Source organism: Elaeis guineensis, chromosome 8 (assembly GCF_000442705.2).
Source record: "Elaeis guineensis isolate ETL-2024a chromosome 8, EG11, whole genome shotgun sequence".
In the NCBI taxonomy this organism is placed as follows: Eukaryota; Viridiplantae; Streptophyta; class Magnoliopsida; order Arecales; family Arecaceae; genus Elaeis; species Elaeis guineensis.
In genome coordinates, this window is record NC_026000.2 from 120,254,335 (window position 1) to 120,266,747 (window position 12,413).

Genomic DNA, 12,413 nt, shown 5'->3' on the forward strand with positions numbered 1-12,413 from the left:
CCATATACTTCGACAGTAGATTTTATTATATATGCCATGATATATACTAGACTAGATGTGGCACACTCACTAGAGATAGTGAGTAGATATCAGTTTGATCCAAGAGAGAACCACTAGAAGGTCATAAAAAGTATTCTAAAGTATTTAAAAAATACTAAAGACCAGTGGCTTGTGTATGATGAAACTGACTTGAAACTAGTGGGGTTCACCGACTCCAGCTTTTAATCAGACCATGATGATAGTAAAAGTGTGTCGGATTATATTTTTACCCTAAATAATAAAGTGATCTATTGAAAAAGTTTCAAATAGCACATTGTAGCTGACTCTGTTTGCAAAATGAAATATATCACGGTATCCGATGTTGCAAAGAAAGCTGTATAGTTGTGGAAGTTCATCAATAAGCTCAGAGTAGCATCCTCGATTGATGGTCCTATCTTGTTATACTGCGACAATACTAGAGCCATTGCTTAAGCCAAAAAATCAAAATTCCATCAGCATATCAAGTATATTCTGTACTGCTATCACCTTATTCGAGTGATCGTGGATCGAAGTGACATCGATCTTCAGAAGATTGATGGAAAGGAGAACCTAGCCGACCCATCTACTAAAGCTCTCGAGATCAAGAAGTTCATAATCACAAGTCGAAGATAGATATACGATATTGTACTGATTGACTTTAGTCCAAATGGAAGTTGTTGAAAAATATGTTCCAAAGTCAATTGTCAACCTATTAACGATTGTACTCATCTTATAAATTATATATGAATTCTTATTAATAAAAATTATTTAGCATTTTCATTACAAATTGTCTATCTTACTTTGAACTTTCATATTATAATGAAGTCCTTAGGACTATATTTAATTAACAAAGAAAGATTTGTCATTTAGTCTTTAAAAATATTCACGATCAAATGATATACTATTAATAGAACAATAGCAATATCGAGTATAGGTCGTTGTGTACTATATAAGTTGGTTGTCCTCTTAACCAAAGAGTATGGAGACACTGTTATAGTATACAGATAGAATGTAGGAGTATATTTGCATCGAACATGATCATGTGCTGAGCATTCTGCTATCAAGAGTAGCTCGTGAAGGATATGGATATAAGTGTCTCTCAGATTTGAGATCACCATGATGATTTGTAAGCCACTCACTATACTTTAATATCACACCATCTGAGTTTTTAACTCAGTGATGGAAGGATACTAGATGCAGTCAAGTACTTATCAAGTCGATGTGTGAGTCAAGATGGAATTGATCCCTCTGAATTGGTATGATCAGTATATTTTAATTCAGCAAAATTTTGATCAGGATAATCAATAAGATGGATTTGAAAGGTTGAAATATAATGTGATCAACTAAATTAGGATTGATAGTTAAACCCTAGGTTACCTTGAGCATTAGAGTCAAAGGGATGAATTATACAGTAACCATACGTCAGTAGGTTCTAGAATGCTGCTTTACAATACGTCGATCTATCCGAACGTCGAATCACTATTGCTAGATAGTTACATCAATTGATATAGAAAGTTGTTCCTATGCTATCAGCTTAGATTCGAACATATGGGATCACATGCATTAAAAGATTTAGTCAGATCTAATGGCTAAAGAGTCCACTAGAACTAGGACTCTGGAGGAGAGTCCTACTAGGACTGAGACTCTACTATTAATAAAGAATTAATTAGTAATTAGATTATTAATTAACTAAATTTGAGTGAGTAAAGAGCTTTCGATCAAATCTAATTGAATTAAATTCAGTTTGACTCAAATTGGGTTTGATATGATCAAGCTCGATTACAAGAGAGATTTGATCCTAATTCGATCAAAATTTAAACTCAGCTAATTTTTAATTAGATTAAAAATTTATTAAAATAATTATATTTTTAATTAAATTATGTCTATTTCTATCATTGGGTTCAATCTAAATTTGATTTGAATTAGAATCAGATTAGAGATGAAGTATCCCAGTCGACTGGGACTCTATCCTTATCTCCTTACGCCATACTTGGACCCATTCCCATATCTCCATGCCAAATTGCATTTGGCTTGTGATTTTTGGCATCAAAGAAGTGGGTCCAATAAGGGTGAGCAGCAAAAGTTGATGAGTCATAATTTTATAACATATCAACTATTGTTTATAACATATCTTGATCGTAATTTTAGATCTAATTATTAGATCTAGGATTCAGCATTGATAAGATCGATGCAAATTTTCAATTTCAGATCTAAAGTGCATGTTATTTCATATCATGGATAATGACATGACAGTGTAGATTAGATCTTATGCATGTGATTAAGATTAAATTGTTTAATCTTTCCTTTCCGCTGCATAAAAATTTTAAAATTATATGCATAGCACTATCTATGTTTTCTTCATCACCTATTTGGAGAAACAACAAAAATAATTAGAAACCACCTTCTCATCTATCCTCTCTAAATCTAAGACTTTTTTAGGATTCTCATCTTTAACACTTTTTTTTTCTTCCTCTTCTCTTCTTCTTCTCTCCCTCTTCCTTAAAAAAAAAATTAGAAGGGGTTTGTTCTAATCTAGATCTCTTGATTGCATATTAAAACAATCAAAACAATCTGATAAATTAGATCTGTACTAGGTACATGGATTTCTATAGTAGAGAGGATGAGCTGTCTCATAAATTAGATTGCCTATTGACTATCAAATACTCTCTTTTTGTATCTTTTCTTTCTGTACAACAAGTTGAATGTCCAACCATACATTAATTTTTTGAGTTTATATATGAGCAAGTTCATCAAGATCAAACTCAAATAGCCTACGAATCACAACATAATCTATATTTTGACGATTATAGCCTAAGCTGGAGGATTCAACAAAATTTTTCGTGAAAACCACAACTAGTTGTTATCCCAGTACTACAAAGATATACGTTCATAGATGTGCCTAATTACGATATGTCCTATTTACAATATCAACCTTCTCTAACTACCTATAGTCCATCATTTGAAGAGAATGTTCTGCAAGCATTAGATAGGATAGAAGTCAATACTCAGATCCTTCACTCCCACATGCATCAAATTATGATCAATCCAGTCCCGCAAAGACACAATTATTAAGAATCACAGTATAGGAATCTATCCTATAGCCAACACCAGCATACCTCACTGCCTATACCTAGTTATAGTCTTTCTTTCGAGGAAGACATTCGACAAATTCTCCACTCCTACATGCAATCCATCGTTAAGGTAGAGATCCAACTCGATCAACAAGTAGTCGCATTCAGTAGGGAGGAGGAAGGAGAGCTGTCTAGTCAGCCCGAGAGCGACCCTGAGGGATAATATCTGACTAGAAATTTTAATGTCCCTATAATTTTTTCTTAACAATTGATAATGACTCTCGAGAATGAAATAGTCATAAAACAACCTCGCATAACCAAAAAGACCAACACAGATAATTCGACAAAAGCATAAATGTATAGGGAGAAATCAGAATGGTGGGATAAACCAATTTCATCATTACTTTACTTACCTATGGTTCCATTCTCCGGTGCTCTAGAATTATCTATTTCTTTTAATGCGAAGGGAGGACAAATTCAAATATCTCCATCATATCCTTGGAGGTAGGGAGAAAGACCCTACAAGTTGTTGAGTTGGACAGAATGTTAACGGGTTCCCCAACTAATGCTCCATCACCTTCGGCTTAGGTTTAGGGGAGGTTGTTACGGAAGGCTGTTTTTGGGTGGTGGAGAGAGCTTTGAGCCTTTGCTCACAACTTTTAGAGTGACAAAACCGAAGGCAACTAAAGTATCGTATGAGGTTTTGCTTGAGGTGGCCTGAGCTTCGGCAATGGAAGCGGACACTCTTTTTAAAGCCAAGAGTACGAGGTTGATGGGAAGATTTGCTGCAAGAGGGGACTGTAGGAGTGGAGGGTGACCAGCTTGCGAAACGTTTGGCAACGTGTCGGTAATGTGTTATTATTTATTTTTATTTCAGCTCTCTCCATCTGGGACTCTGATTCCAAGTGTTTTTCTTACTTAAACATGGTAGAAAAAAACTAGAAGAAAGTAATGAATTGATTTCATCTATGCCATTGCACCCTTAAAATGAATCATGTACCCATCAAATTATTTGGCTATCTACAAATTCTATTTTCCATGATGGTGATGCCAAGACTGCAACTACTTTCACAAATAATGCTAGTGGAGCTAGGTTAGCCAATTTGGAAGATTTTACGTACTATCACATACATGCACATCAAAAACAGAAGAATGGATAGGAATGATCTATAGATTTTTGAGTATCTATATATTATAGATTTATATTAAATTATATAAACACTTCCATGTTCAATTCTTCAATTTTTCTTGCTTTTTTTTGCCTAAACAAAGATTGAAGAAAGAACAAAGGCAAGATAGTTATATTTATGCTTGATGGCTTGGATGTTTATTGGGCTCTCTTATAAGTTCTGTAATGGTCAAAAATGCAATAGGAGCCGGGAGATAAGTAGGGAAAACGCCAAGTCCATTTTATTTTTTTATATATACTTGTACAAAACAATGCAGGTATATCGATATTTATATATTTAAAAAAAAATTATATCTATTATTCTTTGCTTTCTAATTAATTTTATTTAAAATAACTATTCACCCACTAAGTGGCTTTGGATTCTGGCTAGAGCTCTAAATCATAAAGTTATTTGTGCTCCTCTCATCGTCGGCAATTTGTTTAGTTTCTCCTGGCGTGTTTATGGATATTCTTTGTGCATTCCGATGATATAAAAAATTCAATACGGGGTGCATTATTTTATATGATTGATCTATCTAATCATCATTTTTCAATATATATTTAATATCCATAGTTCTATTTTTTGATTTAAAAATTTTGAGTGACAAAAATAATCTTACTTTTTAGAAAAAATTATGATATCTTATATTCATATTATGACATCCTGTATGCAGAAAATCATAATTTTAAAGCAGAATATTATAATATGCCACAAAATATTATAATTTTTTTAAAAGAATAGAGATATTTTTATTATTTAAAATTTTTAAATAAAAAAACAGAACTGCAAGCATTAAATGTCCGTTGAAAAATGATTGGACAAAACTGCCTCGTCTATATTATGACATCCTGTACCATATTATGGCCTCCTGGACCATATTATAATATTCTATATATAGGAAGTTATCATTGACACAGGATGTTATAATATGCCATAAGATGTCATAATTTTTTGGATCATATTATGACATTCTACATAGGGGTGGCAATCGGATCAGGTCGGATCATAAACAGGTCAGGTCAATGTGGATCGGATCAGAAAATCATCAATCCAAATTCAATCTATTTATTAAATGGATCAAAAATTCAAATTTGAATCCGACTTGTTTATTAAACAGGTAATCCGATCTGACCTATTTAATCTATTTATTAAATAGATCAAATTAAATTAAATAGATTAAATAGATTAAACAGGTTAAACGGATTACACAGGTTAAATGGATTGGGTTAAATGGATAAGAAACAGATTAAACAGATTTTAAAAAAGTTAAATAGATTTTAAACAGGTTAAATAGATTAGGTTAAATAGGTTAAACAGATTAAATCGGTTATTTAATTCAATCCAATCTGAATATTAAATAGATTAAACGGATCAGATATCTAAAATCCAAATCTGATCTAATTATTAAACAGATTAAATCGATCGATCTATTTATGACACAAATTCGTTTAACCTAAATCCAAATATATTTATGGCGGGTCGAACACGGATCGGATTGATGGATTGGATCATATTTTATCAGTCCTAATACTGCATATAGAAAATTATAATATGTAATATGATATCATAATTTTTTTTAAAAAAATAAAAATATTTTTATAATACAAAATTTTTAAATAAAAAAATAAAATTATAAATATTAAATATATATTAAAAAATAATAGCTATATAAATCAACCATATAAAATCGTGCATTTCACGTTAAATATTCTATGCTGCCAGCGGTTACGGAGAATTTCTCCTCGGCATGTTATTCCCTTGGGTATTCTGGCATGGCCTCTTGTCGTGTTCTGGAATTCTACAAAAACAAAGATTCTTACTTTCCTTCTTAGGTAAAATTCTCATACATCAATACTTCTCTAATCAAAACTAATTGTCAACAATCAGAGAAGCTCATTAAGATTAAAAAAAAAAAAAAAGAGCGGAAAGCATTGTCTCTTGGAATTGCAAGTCTTTTTTCGTTTCTGAAGTATTGATAAAGAGGGGAAAAAGAAAAAGGAAGTCCACCATTTAGGGGTCCAAGAAAGTCCCAAAAACGGCATGCTGGATTTATTAAAAAAACATTTTCCTTTCTTTTTTTTTTTTGGGATTTTTGAAGGGGAAGCTTGTACGATGAAAATCAAAACGATCAACTTGCAACAGTGAATGTGCACATGCACCAAATATACCAAACTCTAATTTAACTTAATTTTTCATCTACTAGGTAATATTAATATAATTGTTGCAATGACTACAACATGCAAGCATTTATCTATCTTGGCTCTTGACATGACTCTTGACCAAGGAATTTTTGACCATGCTAGGTAAGGTTACATGTATGCATCTCCAACAAAAACCAAGTTTAGCTTCCCCCAATTCTTTCATGTTCTCTATCACATCTAAATAATGGTATTGCACATGTATAGCCCAATCAATGCTTATATTGATGAGCTGGCAATTTATTCTGATCATCTAGTTCTTTTTTGTAAAGTATATCTCTGTGTTCTATTCATTTACAATGTGAACCCCCCAACCACCTCCACGACTCTTTTTAGAAAGCTGTTGAAGAACAACAACCATTCAAAGAAAAGAAATGATGCCGAATCTACTTTGCCAAACGCTTGTGGATCACCTATCAAGGCAGAAATGATGCAGATAGATATCTTCTGATTGGAAGTATTCAGACTGTGGCCCCTCTACAAAGCTATCTGAAATGCAGCGACTCCAGAAAAGATCAAAGTCTTTTATGGGTAGCTTTGAAAAATAGATTGCACATAGGGGAGGTGTTATCAAGGAAAGGGTGGAGAATTTCTTCAGTTATCTCTGGTGCGGAGCAAATACTGAGACTATTCGTCATCTATTCTTAAAGTGTCTCTTTGCTAGAAGTATATGGTTCGCCCTGATGAAATTGCATCTCAAGATTAGAGGTTGGCTTGCAATTTTTTGAGATTTATAGATCTCATGGCGTCATAGAAAGATCAAATCCCACTTAGAGCCAGTTCTCTTGAGGGTAAAAAATTTATTCAGGAATCTTTATTTTTCTGGATAAGTATTTTTTGGATAATATTTAGAGAAAAAATAATTTATCCCTATTCTTTTATGTATTGAAAAATGGCTTGAGGGGAAAAGATTTATCCAAAAGTTTATATTTTTCTAAGTATTTTTCAAATAATATTTAAATAAAAAAATAATTTATTTATGTTCTTTTATATATTGAAAAATGGCTTGAAAATATGTTACTCGTGTTCTTTTACATTACTAGTTTTCTATATAAGTTGCTAAGATCTATCCATATTTTCTATAATATCTTTTATCTTTTATTATATAAATATTATTATATATAATAGTATAATATGATATATTATCTTATAATATATAATATTATAATATTATTATACTATATTATAATAATATAGTATATAATAATATATTATATTATATTATTATTATACTATATTACTATAGTATTATATAAATATTATTATATATAATAATATAATATGATATAATATATTATAATATATTAATATATTATACTATTTTATTATTATATTATATTATATTATAATGATATAATACTATATAACAATAAAATAATATAATATATTAATATATTGTAATACATTAATATATAATAATTATTATATTATTATAGTATTATATTATTATAATAAGGTATATTATATGATAGTATAATAGTTTATTATAATATTATAATATCATAATATAATATTCTATATTATATTATGATATAGTATATTAATATATAAACTAATATATTATAATAATATAACAATATATTATTATATATAATAGTATATTATATTATAATATTTATTATATTATGATTACTATGTTATAATATATTATTATATTATATTATATTATTATTATAAGTTTAAGGATATATTAAGAATAAATTAGATAGATTATTTTTTTGGTTGATGGAAAAATGATGTAACTATCTCTTAGGTGAATAAGATTTTTTTTATTTTATAGATAAATACTATCCATGGAAAAAAATTTATCTATTTTGAAAAATATGAAAATATGGATAAGTTAGTCACTAAAAAAATTAATTAATTTTTTTATAATATTTATCCAAAAAAGAACAGATCCTTCAGAAAAACCGGCTTGCTACGGCACTTTGTTGGCGCATTTCATTATAGGAACTCTTGGATCTTTCTTCATAAGGAATCTTATATCAATGCAATCCTTTTCAAGACCTTGCATACTTTTCAACTCTGACTGAAATTTGTTTTTTGAAGGAACAAAGTAGAGTCAGCAAACGCTCGTGAATGCCTTTAAAACCTTGTTGCCAAAGACTGGTCGCTAATCTTTTTGTAATTTCTATGTCCATCTGTTGTAATTTAAATTCTAATCAATAATAATAGCTGAGGGAAGCTAGCTACTTGCTTCCTCCATTTCCCTCGGAAAAAAAAGAAAGTCATATCACAAATGAGAAAATAGTACTATAAATGCATAAATTTAATATTTTGTTTTGGAAATCTTGGCAGAAGATAGTTACCCAGAGGCATTATTAAGTGTTGAGTTTTCTTTGATGGAGCTCTTGGAGGTTGGCCCATTGAATTATGGAACAACAATTGTTTGTGCCTTAACCTTTCTGAACTACTTTCATGGAACGTTGGTTTTTCTGATTGCCCAACTCATTTGTTGCGAAATCATTCACAATCTCAGCTGTAGCAAATTCCTATAGTTTGAAGATGTGGTAACTCTCCTCTGTGCAATTCTGATGTTCATCAAAATTATCAGAATGATTGAGTTAAGGAAAGAGAATTAGACCTCGAAGTTTTGGCCTGTCAAACTCCGTTAGGCTCTGCTTTTATATAAACACATCTAGTTTTTCTCAAGTATACAAACATTCCCTACTGAGATCAATTTGAAGCTTTAGATTGGAAACGAGAAACTACAGGCGTGCTTGCACTCTGCCTTTTCTTTCTCTGGTGTCATTCTAGTCTCTTTGATTTCATTTATAATAGAAGCCATGACAATACATAGTGTGAGGTCATACTTGATAGGTTACAACAATAAATAAGAAGCTTTAAATATAATTATTTTGCATATAAATCCAGACTTATATGAATGAGATATATAATAGCGATTCCAACTATTATTTCATGCCATTATTACTTAGTTCTTACATAGTTCAATATTATTTTAATAATAAATCTATTTTAATTTTTATAAACAATCTTCTAAAATTGTTTTCCTATCTTTGGTAGGATTTGATCTCTCAAAGATCACCTTTTGCACAAGCTATGATGGGTGGGTTCAGAGATCCTTGCCATAGTGGGATCATGTGTTTCCGAGCGTTGGACTTAAGTGACTTGAGTTTGATATCGCCCTCACCTTGAATTTGATTATACTTACTTTATCCCAATTCAGTAACATGAAAGTGAATGTCTGTTGTGCACCACTGGCATGCTTGTGTGCACTATAATTTTTATGATACATTAAATATAAATCATTAAATCTGTTCTCAAGAACCATCATTATTTAGTATTTGCATAGTCCAACCATACTTTTTTTAAAATCAAATACTAAATTATATTATTTAAGCATTCTTTATTATTTGAATAAACCATAGATATAATATGTACTGCATTTTTTATTATTTCACCAATATAAGCCATCATATATTGTCAGGCAGTTAAATTTTTCTCCCTAAGTAATTATGGACTAGTTAAGTCCAGATCCAAATTCTCACCCCAAGAAGGCATGCAGGATTATGGGAAAAATTTTCCTATGTTTTATTACATATCTTTTTCAATATTTTGAAGTTAGCTAGTCCCTGATATATCGTATTATTCAAATTGGGTTAATAGTTCAGCATGATAGCCACTAAAATGTTTGATCGGCCCCTGCTTTTGCCTTACATATACATAGAATATTAAAATAATAATTTTTTTTAGATATTATGCTATTTTAATGTCCTATTCATCTTATTGGCCCACCGTAAATGATTCGCGGTGAAGAGGGTTAATCGACAACAATCTAAGAAAAGTGTTTTAATTGTGTGATACGTGTCACAATCATATAGCATCATTGTTGTTAACAATGATGCTGTTAAACTATATATAATGAAAACTACCGAAATGTCTCCATCTCCTCCAATTCTTATCTTCACTTTGATTGTTTTTTCTCTCTATTAATCGGTGAGCACATGTAACTAACACTGCTAACAACATCAGGTCTCTTCCTGCTAGTTCTTCTTTTGGTCTCCTAGCTAATTTTTTTGTTCTATACTTATAGATTTTTGATTTATGTTGGAGACAACCTCCCCAACAATGTAAGAAAATTAGAATTCCAAGTATAACATCTGGGAACAAGAGTCTGCTGACACTAGATGCAAGGGATTCATGCAGCTATCCTTTTGATCTACATGAACATACAAGCATGTACATGTTTGCTTTTTTATTTACTTAATTATGAGATTAAATATCTAAATCAGAAGATTAGTTTCCTTTTTCTTTCTTTGGCAGGCTAAATTGTGTGAAATGAGTCTCAATGAAGTCTATATCCACGTTCCAAGACCCTGATACTGTTGACTTTATTCACTCGGATTTAGACTTGGACCCCATGGAAAGGTTTGCAGATTCGTATTTGCTTCTATGAATGATCCAGGCTTATTCCTACTTCCCAAGATCATGGTCGCCTTTAGCGGGAAAAAGCAAACGCTGATGCAAATTTCCATTCTATGTGGTGAATCTGTGGAGGCCTCGTGATCTGGCCGGTTCAGACCCCTCCTGAGCCGGCTTCCGTTCTGCTCTGATCAAATGAAACGGCCCCCTCGCCTCTCTCTCTCACACACACACACGCGCTCGGTCTAGGTGGACCATCTCAATGACCTTGAGAATCAATCACATACGGTCTAGGTAGACCGAATCGAGACTGGAGCAACCGAATCCTAGTTGGGTTCAGGTTGTGTCTTACATGTAAAAATATGATTAATTTTGTTTTGCGACATCAACCATTGTGGATTACACATCTCAAAGTATTCTAATTATCTACTACTATTTTTGCACAAATCTCAAAATGACCATTATACGATCTAGTGGATGACATCCCAAAAGTAGATGGATCATTCTTTTGTGTGAAAGATATAATACGAACTCATCCTAGTTTGATGAGGACCTATGATTGTTCATGACTAACAAGTATCTAATATCATGTAGAGGCAAGCCAGTACCCCTTGTTCTATTCAATAATTGTTGAAAATCATACAAATATATTTTTTTGATAAAATCATACAAGTATTATCGATGTCCAACAATTATATTATATTTATCATTGTTGTGGGCCTTCATCCCGGCCTCAACCAGTCTAATCCTTAATTTTGGCAGAGGTGTGTTAGGATCCATCACACCCTGGGTAACTATTGATCAAATCTTGCATCACAAATACAGGGCATGATTTGTACATACTTTTTAGAAATGGCCATCGTCTCGGATGAATGCGACCATTGCTCATCCTCTATAAATAGAGTAGAAAAAGGAAATCACAGGTAACTCTTCAATAGCCTCAAGATGCTCCACTATACCATCCTCTCTCTCTTTATTCTTTAATTTTTAGTTGATTTGAGTGCCAGAAAAATTCTTCTGATCAAAGACCATTTTACAAATCCAACTCTAGCACCTTGGATGTAGCATCTCTAATGATATCTCATCTTCTACTAAAAAATCTTTCATCTTATCTTCCTATGAGGAGATTAGCCTGACCTCATTGATTTGAATTTTAGTAGCAACAACTATGAAAACAATTATGAAGGTAAATACTGATTTATGAATTTGACTTTCTAACAACAGAATCACAAGCAAATTGATGCCAATCAATGAATTCTTTGGTAAAACCATAGGGTCTTTTGATTTGATAGGTTTTGGCTCTAAATTTTATTCTTTTCAAGTAAGAGATTGAGTTGAGCTAAGCTGAGCTGAGTCGAGTAGCTAAGAGTTCAAGCTCAACTCAATACAAAATATTTGAACTTAAAACTTAGCTCGAGATCGATTGAGTCTTAATATCCTGAGCTCGAACTCGACTCGATGAAAAAGTAAAACTTGAAATTAACTTAACTCGAATATCAATCGAGTCTAACTCGAATATCAATCGAGTTATACTTGAACTTGAATTCGAATCCTAATCTACTAATAATATATAT